Source organism: Felis catus, chromosome C1, assembly GCF_018350175.1.
Source record: "Felis catus isolate Fca126 chromosome C1, F.catus_Fca126_mat1.0, whole genome shotgun sequence".
Classification (NCBI taxonomy): domain Eukaryota; kingdom Metazoa; phylum Chordata; class Mammalia; order Carnivora; family Felidae; genus Felis; species Felis catus.
The window spans coordinates 43,376,400-43,395,341 of record NC_058375.1 but is presented as its reverse complement, the minus strand read 5'-3'; the positions used below and the strand labels follow the sequence as shown (position 1 = coordinate 43,395,341).

The window sequence follows — 18,942 nt, the reverse complement described above, 5'->3', positions numbered from 1 at the left end:
TCTGCATAAGCAAGCTGTTCTTTCTACCATAGTGCAAAACAAAACAAACCTCTCGACCCACTTCAGCCTCCAGATCCCGCCTCGATTCTTTCCCTCCCTTTAGAGCAAAGCTCCTTGAAAGAGTGGGCTGTGCTTTTTGTTTCTCTTCCACTCCCTTCCGAGCCCACGCTAGGCTTTCACATCCCAGCTGCACGGATGCAGCTCCTATAGTGGCCCCCGGGGCCTCTGTGTCACCCAGGCCACCACCGCCATCTCTCAGTCCCCGTGCCCGTCAGCAGCGTTAGCCCGGGCTCGCTGGCCTCCTGACCAACACCACACTCCCCAGATCTCGTGGCCCTCTGCTGCTTCCAGCCCCCTTCCCTGGTCCCCCTCATCTCAGGGAGCTTTCTCTTGCATTCTGATTTTGTGTTGGTTGTGGCTTTGAGGAAGGTCCATTGCTGACCCTCTCATTTATGTGCCCAGCCCAGCCCCTCCCCTGGAGCTCAGACTTGTACATGTACCTAGCTGCCTTCCCTGCATCTCCCTGTGGATGTGTGGGTGACATTTCCGAAATGTCATCTCCCCGTGGATGTGTGGGCAGTGCCCCAGATTTAATGTGTTCAAAACCAGGCTGGGGATACTCTGGCCTCCAGACTGCTGTCACAGGGATGGAAGCTCTGTCGGCACTGTCCTCAGTGTTCAGGTTATGTATGTGGTCCGTCTCCCCCTCCAGAGTGGCAGCTCTGCGTACCCACCTTGTTTCCGCCCCATCGAGGTGCGGGAGCTAGAACTGTGCCTGGCACAGGGGGTGCTCCCTAAGTATCTGTTGAATGGATGGATGCGGTGTCAGGACCTTGGAAATTGTGACGTGCCGGGCCCACGTGGACACGCAACCCACGTTGCTGTTGTGCTGAGGCGTCTTGGTCTCAGCCCACAGCCAGTTGGAATTTGGTGATGTCCCTCACAGAGGATCACCCTGCTTCTGTCCTGGGGCAGAGGTGGCAGTACTGTGGCTGGGAGACCCTTGGTGCAACCAGCGCAGTGGTCTCTTGGCACCTGTTCATTAGGTCTGAGCCGGGTGGGGACCTCCCTTGTGTACGCTTCTTCCTCCTCGCCCCTGCTGGCATCCAGAAGGTCTCGGCCACGGGAGAGCTAGGGCTCGGTACCAGCCAAGACGTGAGGTACCAGGTGGGTGGGCACGGCAGGGACTCCGGTCTCCTCTGCCTGTGACCTGCCTCTCAGCTGGGCTTCCCCTTTTGATGGGATGTGTACTTCACCCTGATCCTCTCTCACCGCTTACAAGCAGTGTGTCCCTGGTCAAAGCCCCTGTAGGCACACCTGCGCCGGCTGAACTGAGGCTTTCACAGCAGGATTGGGAAGGCAGCCCGGTGATTGGGCAAGGGGAAGGAGAAGGAAGAAAGGAGAAGAGAGGCCAAAAAACAGAAGCAGAGACAACAAGAGAAACAGAGGATACCCATTTCCTGAGAAAGCCAGAATGGGACAGAGAAAGTCAGAGACTTGGAGAGAGAGGCCAAAAGACAGAATGGTGCCTTCCAGGAAGAGACAGCAGACACAATGGGAGGGCCGAGCGCTGTTCACAGGCACTTCCATGGGAGTCACGGCAAGAGTGTGGTTCTGGGTCTGGGTGTTTTGGGGGCAGAGCGCAGCAAACCACCTCTGTGGGAGAAGGAAGAACGGAGAACTAGAGGTTTGAATCTTGCCCGCTCTGTTGATCATTCCTTTGTCCCCATCCGTATGTCCAACCATCCGTCTGTCAGTCCAACATTTATTAAGCTTCCATTTGAACCAGGCATCGGGTTCACAGCCACCTTTTCTTTTCCCTCTGCCTCTTCCAGCCCAGCTGATGCCCAGGACCTGCATTCTCACCCCCAGGCTGACCTCTAGCCTGGGCTCATCCCTGCAGGCCACAGAGCGTGGCCCACAGCAGGTGCACAGTCAGAATCTGCTGAGAAACAGAGACAGAACAGAGAGAGAGGAATGGTGAGCCTCATGTGTGTCCAGCACCTCTCGTCCCCTTGTAATGTCGTTGGGTCCCGTGGGCAGCGCTGGGAGACAGAGTTACTGCTTCATTATCCCCACCTGCGGATGCAGACGTGGGAGCTTGGGGGTGCTGCCTTCTCCTCTTTTTTTGGTGGCCTTGTGCTGTCCTTGCATCACCTTCCGTGACCCCATGAACATCAATTTTAAGAGGGGTGACCCAGGAGGCTGTATTGCACAGGGATCCAGGCTTCCACCCAGGATGAGCTTCCTCCTGAACCGTAGGAACCATATGGAAGATGTGATTGAGGACTCACTTGCTTATCAATAACCTTCACTGAGTTTTAATCTGTTGCCACCCAGACTGGGCACTGAGGACTCAGAAATGAGTCAGATGCTATCCTTGCCCTCAGAGGGCCGATGGTCACAGGGCCTGGGGGACGTGGTCTGGGGCTCCCAGAGAGTCCTTGGCCATGTCGCTCCAGTCTGGCTTCCCCTCTAGCCTGTCCCTGACACCCCCTTTCCTGCTTGGCACTGGTCTGAGTGGCCAGCAGCCGAGAGATACCCCTTCAGGAACGGCATAGAAGAGACTCCCCATGGGGACTCAGATCCCAGCCTCCTCTGCACCTGAGCTCCCACAGCATGCCGCACCTCCTGCTCTAATGAGCTGGCTTTCCACCAGGAGCAGTGGCCGTCTCTGCGTCCTGAGCCCAGAGCTGGCACGGAATGGGAGAAGGGGGCCCGACATCAGATGGCCACCTGCTGTGGTCTCTGTGTCCAAGGACACATGGAATTCAGAGAACAGCCCCACGCTGCAGACGAAGACACTGAGACCATGAAGCTAGGGGGTGGCATGTCTGAGACAGCCCTGCCGTCTTTGCCCTTCATCAGCTGCCCCACAGTGGGAGCCCTGTCAGCACTTGCTGACCACGCTGGTCTGGAGAAGATCGGGGACTTTAATGCACCCCTGAGTCCCTCCCACCTTTTAGTACTTGAACGGAGCACTGCCCCCTTCCCCAGTCAACGGGTGGTATGGCAAAGGGAGACCAGCACTCCCTGCACCAGCCCCTGTGGCACCAGAAGGCGGCCACCCCACCCAAACCCACCCAAAGACAGTGTCACAGGGACTCGGGTCGTGGTTTGGGTTGGGTCTGCACACCCCTCCTGGTTACGTGTTTCAGAACTACAACACTGGGAAAAGGTTCTTGGAAATTCTGTGGTTGACCCTGTGTTTTTGTTTAGGCAGGACTGGGAGTGGGAGCCCTTATTAGTATCAGTTTGGAAAAAATACTGACGCATTCACGGCCAACTGCTTAATAGTTTTCATTGAATTAATTTTAAAATGAGAACCTTGTTTCCCTTATTTAATAGTAGAAAGCGACTTCCACATTCTGCCTAGTAACAGCCTCAGTTACAGGCTGTCCGCAAACAATGTGCACATTAAAGGCATCGCTCTGCCCATATGTGGAAGGAATAATTTTGTGCAAACTATTTATTATAAGCACACGATGCACTTAAACTTTTTTTTTAATTTTTGTTTTTTACTGTCGTGGTGACAGATCCAGCCCAGGACTGGACTGTTAAAAAGACTCTGGCTCTTTCAGGCTGTGAAAAAATGGACTAACATTTGAGAAACGCCATAGGGCTGAAAGGAAATTGTTAACTTATTTGGCCCAATGACCAGGACTCCCTGGGCCAGAGTGCATTGCCGGAGAGAGGGTGGTGAGGGGGTTTAATAGAGGCTGCGCTAATTAGGCCAGTGCCAGCCAAAAAGAACGTAAGCACCGGGAGAGGTTGCTGGTGGATGGGTGGGGTGAGATGAGCCCTGGTGGGGCGGGGGTGGGGGCATGTCCTGCTTCCTGTATTCATTTGTCCCTCCAGCTCTTTTTCCCCCCCAAGTTTTATTGAGATATGATTGACATAACAGTGTATTACTTTTAAGGTATACAACATACCGATTTGATACATGAATGTATTACAAAATGATCACCACGATAAATTTAGATAACACCCATCGCCTCATATAGTTAGGCTTTTTTTTTTTAGTGGTGAGAACTTTTAAGATCTACTCTCTCAGCAACTTGCAAATACACGATACAGTATTAACTCTAGTCACCGTGCTGTATCTTATATCCCCGGGACTTATTTATCAGAAATCTGCCTTGTTCTAGATGCTGAATACATATCAAGACAATAATATTTATTTTATTCTGTCTTTGACAGGGCACTATACCACTCACTTGTCTCATGACCCTATGACGTGGGTGGTGGTGTCCTGGTTCCTGTGATTTCTTCCTGGAGCGTGGGTCCTTTTTATGTGCTTGTTTTTAATCTTACATGCTTAGAATTGGATTAAGCAGTGTCATTTGTGTCACTGTCTTCTTTGGCCCGTTAATGTGCCCACCTCTCTCTCTCTCCCTTCTCCTCTCCCTCTTCCCCGTTTGAACACTAACGAACAAGAAAATACGTTTACTTGTGTATTCTCCCCAACCTGGTCTCGCTGCCTCCAGTCTGCAGGTTAATCACATCACTGAATTTTATTCCTGTTATTCTATCTTAATTACACTTTTTATTGAAGTAAATCTTATATATATAAAATTACATAAATTCTAAGCACACAGTTCGGTGAGTGTTACAATATGAATGTAACTGTGAAATCAAAACTCAGGTCAAGAAATGGAATATTACCTTCACCCCAGAAAGTCGTGCTCACACTTCCTCCCAGGCACTACTCCCTGCCTCCTTCCCCAGGTACCCAGGCCTGCCTTCCAGGGCGAGTCGGTTTTGCTTGCTTTGGACTTAATATAGCTGGGGGCATACAGTACCTGCTGTCTGTGTCTAGCTTTTTCTCTCAACATCATGTTTCTGAAATGTGGTCGTATTTTTGTGGAGCTGTGGTTTTTTCATTTCCATTGATAGGTAGTATTACAAGTTTATTGATCTTTTTCCACTGCTGGTAAACATTTGGCTTGTTTCCGGGTTTTGACCATTAGCGGTGATATTACTATGAATACAAGTGTACGTGTCCTATCACGTACGTATATTTGCACTGACGGTTGGCTGTATATGAAGGGACAGGTATGTTCACTTGTAGTATGTAATGCCATACAGTTTTCCAAAGCGACTGCGCTGTTTTAAAACTCCCACCTGCAGGAGAGCAGAGTTCCTGCTGCTCAGCATCCTTGCAACACTTGGTGTTGCTTGTTTTAAAAATTTTAGCCTTTTCTGGGGCGCCTGGGTGACTCAGTCAGTTAAGCATCTGACTTCGGCTCAGGTCATGATCTCATGGTTCGTGAGTTCAAGCTCCGTGTCGGGCTCTGTGTTGACAGCTCAGAGCCTGGAGCCTGCCTTGGATTCTGTGTTTCCCTCTGTCTCAGCCCCTCCCCCTGCCCACGTGTGCTCTCTCTCTCTCTCTCTCAAAAATAAATAAACATCATAAAAACCTTTTTTTTTCATTTTAACCTTTTCTGATGGATGTGTGGTGGTATCTTACTGTGGTTTTGGTTTGCATTTTTCCTGTTGACCTGTTATACTGAGCACTATTTCACATGTTTTCTTGGCCATTTGAATATTCTTTTGTGAAGTGACTATTCAAGTCCTTTAAAATGTTCTTTAGGGGGGATGATTTGCCTTTTTGTGTAGGGAAGATGTTTATTCGGGATCTAAGCTCTCCGTCAGGTGCCATACAGATAGCTTTCCCCAGGCGTCTTCATGGTGACCTTTGATGAGTAGACGCTCTTAATTTCAAAACAGTCTACTTTAGTAATCGTTACTTTTGTGGTTAGTGAGGTCTTGCGTCCTAGGTAAGAAATCTTTGCCTGCCTCAAATTGTGAAAATAGTCTCTTGTATTTTCTTCTTGAAGCTTGGTCGTTTTACGCCTCCTATTTAGCTCTATAATCCATCTGGATTTGATTTTTGTGTACGGTGTGTGGTAGGGGTCAGGTTTCATTTTTGTCATATAGAAATCTGATTGAGCCAGCAACTTTTATTGAACACACTGTCCTTTCTCCACTCTCCCTTGTCATAAATCAATTAAGCAAGGGGGTCGATTTCTGAATTCTCTGTTCTGTTCCACTGGTTTATTTGTTTGTCTTTGTGCTGATTTCACAGTCTGCAATTTTACAGTAAGCCTTGCTGTCTAGTTGTGGAGGCCCTTCTACTTTGTTCTTCTTCAGGATGACCCTGGCTCTTCTTGGCTTTTTGAATTTTCATGTAAATTTTAGGGTTCGCTTGGTGATTTCCTCACACAGAAAGAGCCTGCTGGGATTTTGAGCTGGATTGCTGTTAAATCTCAGGGTAAATTTGGGAAGATGAATTCGGAATTTCCAAATCCACATTTAGAATTTTTTGACCCGTGAATATACGTATCTCTCAATTCATTTAAATCTTGTTTTTCTCATAATGTTCTGTAATTTTCTGTGTGGTCTTGCACATCTTTTGTTAGATTCATCCCTACGTATTTAATGTTTTTGGATACTGTTATAAATGGCTAAAAAACTTCCTTTTCTGGGGGCACCTGGGTGGCGCAGTCGGTTAAGCGTCCGACTTCAGCCAGGTCACGATCTCACGGTCCGTGAGTTCGAGCCCCGCGTCAGGCTCTGGTCTGATGGCTTGGAGCCTGGAGCCTGTTTCCCATTCTGTGTCTCCCTCTCTCTCTGCCCCTCCCCCGTTCGTGCTCTGTCTCTCTCTGTCCCAAAAATAAATAAACGTTGAAAAAAAATTTTTTTAAATAAAAAAAAAAATAAAATAAAATAAAAACTTCCTTTTCTGTTTACTGGAGATGGACATGCAATTGATTTTTGAGTATGCACCCTATGTGCATGTCTTGTGAAATTCAGTTATTAATGGCAATCATGTTTCTAGATCATTTTTGACATCTGATTGTCATCAGTGAATAGTAAGTTTTCTTTCTTTCTTTTCAATTCTTATATATTTCTTTCATGTCTGCCTACCCATCAGAGATAATTTTATGTTTGTCATTCTATTATTTTCTTTTAAAAATTATTTATTTGGTGGTGGGGCACCTGGGTGGCTCAGTCAGTTAAGCATCCAGCTTCAGCTCAGGTCATGCTCTCACAGCTTGTGGGTTCGAGCCCCGCATCGGGCTCTGTGCTGACAGCTCAGAGCCTGGAGCCTGCTTCGGATTCTGTGTCTCCCTCTCTCTCTGTCCCTCCCCCGTTTGTGCTTTCTCTCTCTCCCTCCCTCCCTCCCTCTCTCTCTCTCTCTCAAAAAAAAATAAACATTAAAAAGTTTTTTTAATTACCTATTTTTCATTTTAAGTTTTTATTTAAATTCTAGTTAACATACAGTGTAATATTCATTTCAGGTGTCCATTATACACTTATAACACTCACAACACCCAGGCTCATCACAACAAGTGCTCCCCTTAATACTCATCACCTATTCCCCTATCCCCCCCACCTCCCCTCTGGTAACCGTTAGTTTCTTCTCTATAGTTAAGAGTCTGTTAGGCCTCTCTCTTTTTTCCCTTTGTTCATTTGTTTTATTTCTTAAATTCACCTATGAGTGAAATCATATGGTATATGTATTTCTCTGACTTAACATCACTTATTTAAAAAAATTTTTTTAATGTTTATTCATTTCTGAGAGACAGAGAGAGACAGAGCGTGAGGGGGAAGGGGCAGAGAGAGGGAGACACAGAATCCAAAGCGGGCTCCAGGCTCCGAGCTGTCAGCACAGAGCCTGACATGGGGCTCGAACCCACGAACTGTGAGATCATTACCTGAGCTGAAGTTGGACAGTTAACCAACTGAGCCACCCAGGTGCCCCTTATTTCACTTATTATGATACTCTCTAGCTCCATCCATTTGTTGGAAATGTCAAGATTTCTTTCTTTTTTATGGCTGAGTAATATTCCGTGTGTGTGTGTGTGTGTGTGTGTGTGTGTGTGTGTGTGTGTGTATCTCACATCTTCTTTATCATTTAACGGATGGACATTTGGGTTGTTTTCATATCTTGGCTGTTGTACATAATGCTACTATAAACACAGGGCTGTATGTATCTCTTTGAATTAGTGTTATATTCTTTGGGTAAATACCCAGCAGTGCGATTGCTAGATCATAGGATAGTTCTGTTTTTAATTTTTTGAGGAACCGCTGTATCGTTTTCCAGAGTGGCTGCACCAGTTTGCATTCCGACCAGACCAGCAGTGCGAGAAGGTTCCCCTTTCTCCACATCCCCGCCAACACCTGTTATTTCCTGTGTTGTTAATTTTAGCTATTCTGACAGGTTTGAGGTGATATCTCATTGTAGTTCTGATCTGCATTTCCCTGATGATAAGTGATGATGAGCATCTTTTCATGTGTCTGTTGGCCATCTGGATGTCTTCTTTGTCATTCTATTTCTTTAAAACAGCTTTTATCAAAAAGTTTTTATCGTGTGTGTGTGTGTGTGTGTGTGTGTGTGTGTGTGTATGCTTGTGTGCATGGACTTAAACAATGTATTGTTTAGTTTTAGTTAATTTAGGGAATTCAGGAACTCACTTTTTAACTTCAACATTATGTTACTGGTCATTGCAGGTGCCTTTGGTTCATTTATTTCCACTGCTGTGTAACATTCCATCTTAGGAACAGAACACAGTTGTTGTTATTCACTCCAGTTGGTAGATATTTGGATTGTTTCCAGTTTTTTTTTTTCTTTTTGCTATTGCAAGTGGGGCTGCTACATGGACTGTATGCATTTTCTGGTGCACATATGCAAAGGTTTCTCTAGGGTGGTAGTTCAAACATTTTGGTCTGAGGATCCCTTTATAGTCATAAAAATCATTAAGGACACCCAGGGCCCTTTTGCATACATGGGTTATGTCCAATAATTTGCTAGTAAATGTTTACCAACTGGCTCTCTGGGGGGGGGGGGGCGCGGGGTGGGAAACCCTGATTGTAGTGTTTACTGATTTCTGTGGTCTGCAGACTGCACTTTGATAAACAGCATTCTTAAGTATCACTGAGGTACGGAATCTCTGGGCTGAAGGGCATGTGGATTCACCTTTACAAGATAATGCCCAGCTGGTCTCCAGAGTAATGCACCAGTGTGCACCCCACGAGCAGAGCACGAAGGACGCGGCGCCCATAGCTTCTCCTGTCAGACTCACTAATGTTGCCTGTCAGACAGGTGTAAAACGGCACCTCATTTGGTCTTGACTCACGTTTCCCTGCGGTGCCAACTTCCTAAGGCATCTCACGAAGAAGGCCTTCTGTGACCTGACTCCCGCGCCCCCTCCCCTTTCCGCCTCCTCTTACAGCTGTCTATCCAGACCATACCGCTCACCTCCAGGCATTTGCATGTGCTGTTCCTTCTGCCAAATGATCCTCCTTACCTCAGCCTCCAGCCTCTTGTTCGCTGCTGCCTCCTGTTTACTTCCTCAGCACAGGGCGGGCATGGCCTGGCAGGTCAGTAGCTTTTGATTGAAAAAAAAAAACTGGAAGGAGCCCAGTAGGCCAGCGTTCAGATCCCAGTGCCGCAGCCTCGTAAAGTCTGTGATCTTGGGAAAGGTGCTTAGCTTCTCTGAGCTTTGATAGGTTTCCCTCTCGAGTAAAACGTAGATGATAACGGTTTGTGTGGTTACCCTGTGCTAACTCGCCATGAAACAGCTTAGCGTGGGTGGCGACGCCCTACCTTTTGCTCTGGCCTCTGTATCCAAGGCTGTGGTTTGCAGGGGGTCTTGCTGTTTGGCAGGGAGGCCACAGCCAGCCCGTGTTGCCATACTGCTCACCGAGGTTGGACAAAACAGCAGGCAGAAAGAGTCACTCGGTCATTCAGCAAGCATTTACTGGAGTCCTGGTGTGTGTCAGCAACTGCCCTAGATGTAGGATTTAATCAGTGAATATAAGAGAAAAGTGGATGGAGACAGATAGTAAGAAAGGAGAATGTAGAGTATGTCATTTGGTACCAGTGCAACAGAGAAAAAAATGAGCAGGAAAAAAATGTAGGATGTGTTGGAGGGGGATATGTGGCATGCCCCTCTTAAACAGTATGTCTAGGAAAGGCCTCAGTGTTCATGTGACATTTGAGTAGAGATCTGAAGTGTAGGGGGGGCGCCTGAGTGGCTCAGTCGGTTAAGCGTCCGACTTCGGCTCAGGTCATGATCTCACGATTTGTGAGTTCGAGCCCCACGTTGGTCTCTGGGCTGACAGCTCAGAGCCTGGAGCCTGCTTCAGATTCTGTGTCTCCCTCTCTCTGCCCCTCCACTGTTTGCACTCTGTCTCTCACATTGTCTCAAAAATAAATAAACATTAAAAAAAAAAAAAAGATCTGAAGTGTAGGAATAAACCCTGTAGATCTCTGGGGGAAGAGCATTCCAGATAGAACACACAGTAAGTGCAAAGGCCCTGGGGCCAGAGTATGTTTGGCATGTGTGAGAAATAGCCAAGAGGCTGGTGTGGCTGGAGTGCATGTTTGTCTATTTGTTTGTTTACCCAGTCATTCATTTCACAGACATTGTCAGAGCACCTGAATGTGCCAAGCCTTGTTCTAGGCCCTGAGGATAATGAAGATCAACTCAGATCAAGTGCTACCCTGGTGGATCTCACAGTTTTGTGGAGGAGACAAACAATAAACCAACTGACAACTGAGACAGCTCTTCTTTTTAAAAAAATTTTTTTAATGTTTGTTTATTTTTGAGAGAGACCTAGCACAAGTGGGGGAGCGGCAGAGAGTGAGGGAGACACAGAATCCAAAGCAGGCTCCAGGCTCTGAGCTGTCAGCACAGAGCCAGACGTGGGGCTCAAGCTCATGAACCATGAGATCATGACCTGAGCTGAAGTTGGATGCTTAACTGACTGAGCCACCCAGGTACCCCGAGACAGTTTGCTCTTAACACAACAGTCCGAGTGATCCTTTTATACTCTCACTTCTTTGCCATTAATACTTGCTATTATGAAATGATACCCTTTTCACTCAGAACCAGCACCTGAGTCCTCACGGCGGCCTACAGGGAGGCCCGGGGTCCCTCTGACCACAGCATCATTTATTTCCCTCCCTACTTACTTCCCCCACTCCAGCCAAGTACACTCCTTCCTCTGGGCCCTTGAGTTACCTGTTCCCTCTGCCTGAATGCCCTTCCCTCTGATAGCTGCTGGGCTAACTACCCCCCCTTCTCTATGGTGCCCACCTCAACGACCTAATCAAGAGTACAGCCCCTCTCCTGACCCTGGCACACGCATTCCCATCACCCCGCTCAATTTTTTTCAAATAACTTCTCACAGTCTAACGTTTGCTATATTGACCATATTTATCAGGTTTATTACTTATGATTTATCTTCCTTTGGTATGTAAGTTCCACGAAGTCAGGGACTTGCGTCTGTTTTGTTCACTGTCATTTCCCAGATGTCTATAACAGCTTCTGGTAATAGGTGCTCAGTTAATATTTGTTTAAAGAAAAAAATTCATACTGTGTCCAGTAGTATGCTATATGGTGATTTAACAAAAGAAAGGGTAAGAGGCTGGCGGGGTGGGGCTGCTATTATGGCTGGGCAGGGAAGGACTCTCTGACGCAGTGGCATCCAAACACAGGCCTGGTGGAGTGAAGGAGGGAGCCCAGCGCTCTGCAGGGAAGGGGGTCCATGCTTCTGACCACAGTGGGAGCTAGTGACTGGGGCTGAGGTAAACAGAAAGAAACAGAGGCAAATCAGCTGACCCTAAGTGGTGTCTTTCAGACAGATCTTCTGGTATCTGTGAGCTAACCCTAGCTCTACACTATGCCCCCCTCTACACTGCCCCTTCTTTTTAAAACAAGTTGGCCCAGACCATCCTCTGTCAGGGAAAGAAAGAACACTGGGCTTGGCATTGAGAGTCCAGGGCCAGGCTCCCAGCTGGCTGAATTACAGGCAAGGTAAGGGCCCTCTCCAAGCCTCATTTCTCTCATCTCTAATGGGGGGTGACATGTACCTCTTAGCTTGTCTAAGGGATGACTTTGGACAATGGATTTAGAAGGGTCTTATTTCCACTTGTCAGCATCTGATGGCCGAGGGGGGTAGGAGAAGACCCAGGGGCATAGTGGAGAGGCTCCGCTGTGTGCCAAGTGCTAGTCTAGACCCCTCTCCAGCATTAACCCCCTTAGTGCTCACACTAGCCCTGGGAGGCAGTTGCCCCATGGTAGAGGTGTACAAAGCGGGGCAGAACTTCCATAACCTAAGTCACAGTTGGCGAGATTCAAACCCACAGCTGCTGTGCCTTCAACATTAATGCTGGCTGGGACCTAAACTCCTTCCCCATGGCACTGTACAGAAGGGGAGACTGAGGCCATACCATGTACATAGCAGAACCTGTACTAAACCCAGGTGTCTAGGCCTCCTGCCTGTGGTTCTCTCCAGGCCCCATCCTCTGTGCCTTCTTCAGGTGATTTTGACCCACAGGGTTGCCCAGAGGGCAGGAGCATCAGAGAGCCCCCTTCCCCTCTCCTAGTCATAATGGGCAGTTTCCTGTTGCTCTAAAGGTTTGTTCTCAAGGCTTGCAGGGGCAAAGGTAAAGCTTTATAGAGCTTCTGGAAAGAAGAAACCTGAGTGTAAATCAGGTTTATGGCCTGGATAATAAAGTGTCTATTCCAACTGATATTTTATTCCTCAGTCCCCTTGATTCCTTCCATATGAAGCCCTCTGCATTTGGGTCATGGCAGCCCTTGGTGGTTTCATTTGTTCAGTTACTAGAAGCTGGGTCTTCTGATCAGTCTTAGATGCAATAGAGAGGACTCAAGACAGAGTCTGTGGGCCTCGGATTGCCCTGCCCCTTGGCTGTTTGAGAATGATTGAACTTACTGGGTGCCAGGCCTGTGCTGGGCATTGGGAACAGAGACTTTCTAGTTTGCAAACACGCAAACTGCCAATTATAGTACGGGGGGGGCAAGAGCAGGGATCTGGGAGGGATGGGGCAGCATCCATGGCAGCCTGGTGGCAGATCAGGCAGAGTTTCCCAGAGGAGAAGGAAGACACCTAATCTGAGACATGAAAGGGGAGCTGGAGTTACAGCTGCAGGGGTAAGGCAGAGAGAACGATTGACATGAGAAAAGATGGAGCTTAGCTCTGTGTGAGACTGGAAGAAACCCCTATAGCAGGAGGGAGGAATGCTTTACTGGTGGCATGCTCAGAAGGCTTCCTGGAGGAGGTGGCATTTGAGCTGGATATTGCAGGATGGATCGGCACGTAGAATGACCTTTGCAGAGGCCTGGAAATGTGAAGTGCTGTGGTGAGTATGGAGCGCAATAAGCAGTGCCAGCAGGGTATTACAGAGGTGGGGACCGGAGGGGTTGGCAAGACCCCACGGAGCAAGGCCTCATGTGTCGTGCAGCGACTTGAAACTCTAGCGGTGTGCCGGGAAGACAGGGCAAAAGGACCCAGACTCCTCCGGCCTGCAGTGTCCCGAATAATCTTAAGTCGAGCTGCTCTGCCACTCGTTCCCCCATCAAAGAAAGGCGGCAGCCCTGATCCCAGATTGCCAGGCAGCTGATGTTTATAATTTCAGCTCCTACCGTCACAATCTTTGTTCATCAGACTTCATAGGCTTGATTTATTTGACGGGCACTGGTCCTTGCTCATAATGGGGAACAGAAGCAGGGCAGCAGGCTGCCTGGGGATTCATCAGGGTGGGTGTGCCCTGGCCCGAGGGGCTCTGGTCCTGCTGGGCCACTGAGGCGTCTTGGCCCTGGCCAGCTGGCCCCAGGAACAGCCTGTGAGGCTCAAGGCCTGGCGGCGCCTGAGGGTGGGGTAGACGCCGTGTGAAGGAGAGCTTTGCACTCAGCCTAGGGAGGGCGGTATGCAAAGGACAGGCTCTGGGGTGGGGCTGCCCTGACCATGAGACCTGGGCCAAGTACCTCACCCTTGGCATCAGTGACTACCTTGTGAAAGAGAGGTAATACGCACCCACCCCTCCTCAGGGCTGGGGAATTAACTGCGGTGCTGGCCGAGGCAATTCTCAGTTGCGCAGAACAAGTGCGCAGCGGTCATTAACTCCTCTACTTTTTCCCAGCACAGATGGGCAGACTGGCTCTTCCTTCCCGAGAGGAGAGGTGGCCACATGTCAGGAAGACGTGTTAGGGATCTCACCCTCACTCCACCAGCGAGGTTGCCTGTCCCCAGCATCCAATTATCATCACCACCCCTCCACTGTCCTTATCAACTCAAAGCTACATAATTCACAAAGTGCCTCCATATCCTCAGTCTCATTTGATCTGTGTGACAACCACACAGGGCAGAGTTAAGGCACCCACAGTTTTTTCAGGTGAGGAGCCCAAGGCCCAGGGGGGAAGTGAGTTCCCCAAGGTCACGCAGAGTCAGGACCTGCACCCAGGGCTTTACCTGGAGTGCTGGGACTCCTCTGGCTCCCCCTGCCTTCCTCCTTCCTCAGGCACTACTGGAGCTCCTACTGTGGGCACCAGGAGGTCGCGATAGGAAAGCTGTTCCTGCTCTGGGGGAGCTCGTCTGTGGGAGTCAGCAGATGGGCGGAGTGGTTCTGCACTGTGCCAAGCAGGACACAAGAGGGGACAGCACAGGAGCCCAGAGGCGTCAAGGAGCATGCCCTGGAGGAGGTGAACACTGGAGCAAAGCTTGTTGGAGTATGAGTTCTCCAAGGGGAAGGGCGTTCCAGGCTGAGGGACCAGCATGTGCAAAAGCCAGGAGGCCAGCTTTTGTTGAAGGATGCTGGTCCTTTTCATTTGTGGAAGGACAGCTGACATTTCCAGGACTTTCTGGTTTTGCTGCTCATAGATCCCTTTGGGGTAATGCTCAGGAAGGCAAGTAAGGCTCTTTGTCTGGACGGATGGGTTGGTCCAGGGAAATGGGGGCAGGACTCACAGTCAGGTCTGGGTTTAGACTCTGCTAACTCTAGGGCTGACGTGTGTCTTCAGGCAGGTCCCTCTGCCCCTCTGGACCTCAGCGTGAGACATGAGGTAGAAAAGCCTCCTATAGGAGGAGGGCTAATGGTCTGAGCTGTCATCAGGTGAGGCCCCTGGATTTCCCTCGAGCTGGGTTGCTGGGATTCTTGGGCCTTTGGTTAGGTGTCTCTGAGTAAAAAGTGGGAGAAGGGATATTTGTTTCTGAGCTGCCGCAGAGAGAAGCCATCGGCCAAATGCTCTGAGGTCAGGCACGGGAAGAGGCGGGAGGATTCACGGGGCTTGATGGGGAGGCATTTCTGACTGTGTTGGGAGGAGAACAGGAACAGAAGCACTGTCACTGGCAGAGTAGGGAGGGACATTGGGCAGGATGTGTGAGACAGTGGGTACCTAACCCCATCAGGATTTCTACTCTCAGAGCCCACAGTGGTGGAGCACACTCCTGGAATTTGGTGCTTGAACCTGCTGTGGTTCCCTACTGCCTCTGAAAGCCACAAGCACCTTGAGAGGCAGGCAGAAACATGGCAAAATGACAAGCACTGAGGTCAGACATACCCGGGTTTGAGCCTTGGCCCGACCTCTTTCCATGGAAAGCACTTCACACCGGGTCCGGCTCCAAGTGTTGTTCATTTTGCGGGTCCCAGTGCCCCATTTTCCATCCATCTGTTTGTCCATCCAGAGCTCACACAACCAGGGCGACCCTTTGGAGCCGGGAGGCCTGGAAGCTGCTGGTTGTGGAGGACCAGCTGGGCTGCTGATTGTTCAGAAGAGCTGGGGGCTCTTTCAAAGGAAACTGCAGTCAATTAGTGGAGAGTGGAATTTGAAAGGCCCAAATCCCTTTTTTCCCCAAAACTTCAAATCTGGTTTTCGTCAGTGGCTTTGAAAACAAATACCAAAAGAACCCTTTTTTATTATTTTTTCCTTCTCCCCTTTTCCCTTCCCTCCCTTGTGCACTCTTGTTTCTCAGGCTTTTTTATCTCTTTGCAGAGTCAGCTTTGGCAGCCTGGCCTGCCTGGCCTGGCCACACCGTGGTGCTGAGCAGGTGGCCGTCGGACTGTCACAGCCTCTCCCTTTCCAGAGCTGGTGCTTGGCAGGAGAACCTAATGGGACTGTATTGCCTGTGATTTACGGTCCCTTCTGAGTCCCTCGGGTTCACCTCCATGTTCCCTGGGCCCATCCCAGAAAAGGAGTCAGTATGGGTGCCCTAAAGGAGAGGTGTAAGGGGAGGTGGATGGACAAAATGCTTTCAGGGCACAGAGAAGACACGGTGGGGGAAGCACAGAGCCTGGTCTTCAGGAAGGTGTTCTGGCTCCCCATCCCTGCCTCATCCAGCTGTTGAATTACTAACTCATTCATGCCACAAATGTGCACTGAACACCTGTTCTGGGCCAGGCCCTTGGCTGGGGGCCCCAGGTGAATAGACACAGCATTAGCCCTGGAAGAGCCCAGAGTCTAGGAGAGGGGAGTATGTAAAGCTGTGTAACCCAGAGTGAGCATGGCTGGGGTGGAGAGAGGCCAGGAGCAGCCAGAGCCAGAAAAGGCTCTAGCCTAGCTTATAGTAGTCAGAAAAGGCTTCCTGGAGGAGGCGGCTGCTGAACTGAGTCCTGAAGGATGAGTAGGACTTTGCCAAGGAAAGGGGTGATGGAAGACATTATGGGCAGAGTGATTCCGAGAGCATAGGCCCAGAGGTGGCGAAGAGCCAGATTGCTCTGAAAGATGTTGGGTATAGCTGTACCCTAAGAGCAGGTCATGGGGAGAGGTTGGCCGAGGCCAGGCTGCGGGGGCCTCGGGAGCCAGGTTGAGACCTGTGCCGTGTGCATCGTGTCATAATTCTCTGTTCTTGGCTGTTCCATTATAAGGGCAGGGAGGCCGTGTCAGCCTGACCTCTGAAACTGTATGTCATCTGGTGTTGTTTATTCTCTAAAACAACCCTCTGAGGTACGTGTTGTTATTCCCTTTTTACAGATGAGGAGACTGAGGCTCAGGGATAATAAGGTCATAGTCCTGCTGTGACTCTCAGCTGAGCCTAGACTCTGACAGCTGCATCAGCATGTACATGAGAGAAAGTGTGTGTGTGTGTGTGTGTGTGTGTGTGTGTGTGTGTGTGTGTGTGTGTAGGGGAACAGGGTAGGGGTAGGGCCAGTAGAATGGCTCAGAGTGCCTGGGTTTCAAATCCTGCCTTTACATCTTTAATGATTTTGGGCCAGTTATTTAACCTTTCTGCACGATAACGCTCCTCTGTACGGTGGGCACAGTGATGGCGCTCCTACCTCGCAGGGCTGGGGTGAGGCGTGGGGTGGTCTGGGTGCTCAGCATGGTACACGCTCAGCAAATGGCCGTGGTTGTTAGATTCCACACACCCAGCCGGCGGGCGGCTGCCGATCCAGACCCCACAGAAGGGCAGAGTGCCGGGGACCGCAGACGCCCTGCCATCCAATGAAAAACCGAGACCCAGGGAGGGGCAGGTCAAGATTTTAGCCAAAAAAGGTGTGGAATCACTGGCCTGCTTTTAAACCAAGACTCGTGGCCTAAATTTTATATTCCTCCTATTTGGTTACAACAAAAAGTAGTTGAATCATTAACTGGTGCTCAGGTATTTTTCCTTCTTTCTGGGCATTCTTCATACAGCGTGTCTGTGGGACCGTGGAAGGGGGAGTCGGTGTTTGCCCTGCCTGAAGCCTGGCTGCCTGGGACCCGGCCGAGTGGTGCTGGGCACGGACTCTGTCTTCCGGGTGTCCCATCCCTGCTTCGTGGGGCAGGGGCCCAGCACACAGGCGCACCCATTGTGGCGTATTTTCCTTTCCTTTTCTTCTCCTTGACCGGCTGCCCCGTGCCCCCTGTGTTGAGGGAGGGACCGGTCCGTCCAGTCGGCTGCAGAGGAAGTTGAGGACGGCTTGGACTCTGGAGCTAGCCCGCTGAACTTTGTGCCGTGACCTTGTCACAGGTGTTGAGCTGTGTTCCTTTCTGAGCACTCATCATCATATAGTGACAGTTTATCAAATATATAAAATGTGCTGGACTCTGTGTAAGCTATTCCTGTGTATTGTTTTCCTTTAGCCCTCGCCTCACTATGATGTGTTAAGTGTTATCATCCCTGTTTACAGAACAAAACGGAAGTATAAACTGAGCCTCAGGGAAGTGTCAGACCTGGGGTTAGAACCCAAGACCACGGGCAGGAAAGCCACAGCTTTCGCTGTTGGTTTCCTCAGGCAGAGCCCCATGGGTGGCTGTGAGGAAAATGGAGTCCCATGGGAGAAGGTGTTCGCACGCTGGGAAGCCCCACAGCGGTGCTGGCTGTCCTGGTTACTGGCTTCCCCAAGCCCAGGGGTCTATAAATATGCACTGAGTAAACCTGGGTTTGCTGTCGGCCCAGGAGAGAGGGCTGGAAAAAAAAACCCCACCCTGTCTCCGAGGTAAGACAGGAAAGAAAATATTATCGTCACCCGCTGGTGGATCCAGGCCCGGCCCTGTCAAATTCTGAATCACCTGAGAGAGTCTGGTTTCACGGCAACCGCAGAGAAGGGCCAGGGTTCCAACTCAAACAACTTGTGCGCATCTGCTTGGAATTTATTGATTGATTTATAGGGCGCCTCCTGCCAGCCCTGAGGAGATGGACAGGCCCTCTCAGAGCTCCTACCCTGTGGGACGAGTGGAGAGGGAAGGCGAGTGGCCCTGGGGGCCAAGGAAAACTCTGACTGAAGCGGGGAAGCCGAAGAGGTTTCCCCGGCAGCCAGGCACTGACTTGGCGCAGCTGGGAGGAGCTGGGAGGAGCGCAGGGGCCTGGTGGAGGCTGCTGGACCCCCCAGCCTTACCAGGCTCTCTTGGTGTAGATCTGGAGAGTGTGAGCGTTGTCACATGGCTGCTCTGTGTCTCCTGGTATGGTTCAATCTCTAGAACAGCCTTATGAGGTGGTGTTATTATACCCAGTTTACAGATGAATAAGGACTTGTTCCAAGTTGCACGGCTACCAGAGGCAGATCCTGATATTGAGGCTTGTGCTGTCACTATGAAGCTGAAGGGCTTTGGAAGCATCTGGTCCAACTTTCTCCTTCTGCCCTCTACCCCCTGACCCCCATTTGTGGATGAGGAAGTCCAGACCCCAGAGCCCAGTGGCCCTCTTCCC

The 18,942-nt window shown here is 49.9% G+C and overlaps 1 protein-coding gene across 2 annotated transcripts in view; it reads left to right on the top strand.

The window, feature by feature from the left end:
* Window positions 1–18,942, top strand: part of GLIS1 (GLIS family zinc finger 1) — a 229,394-nt gene that overhangs the window by 84,087 nt on the left and 126,365 nt on the right. The gene's annotated exons all lie outside the window — the stretch shown is intronic.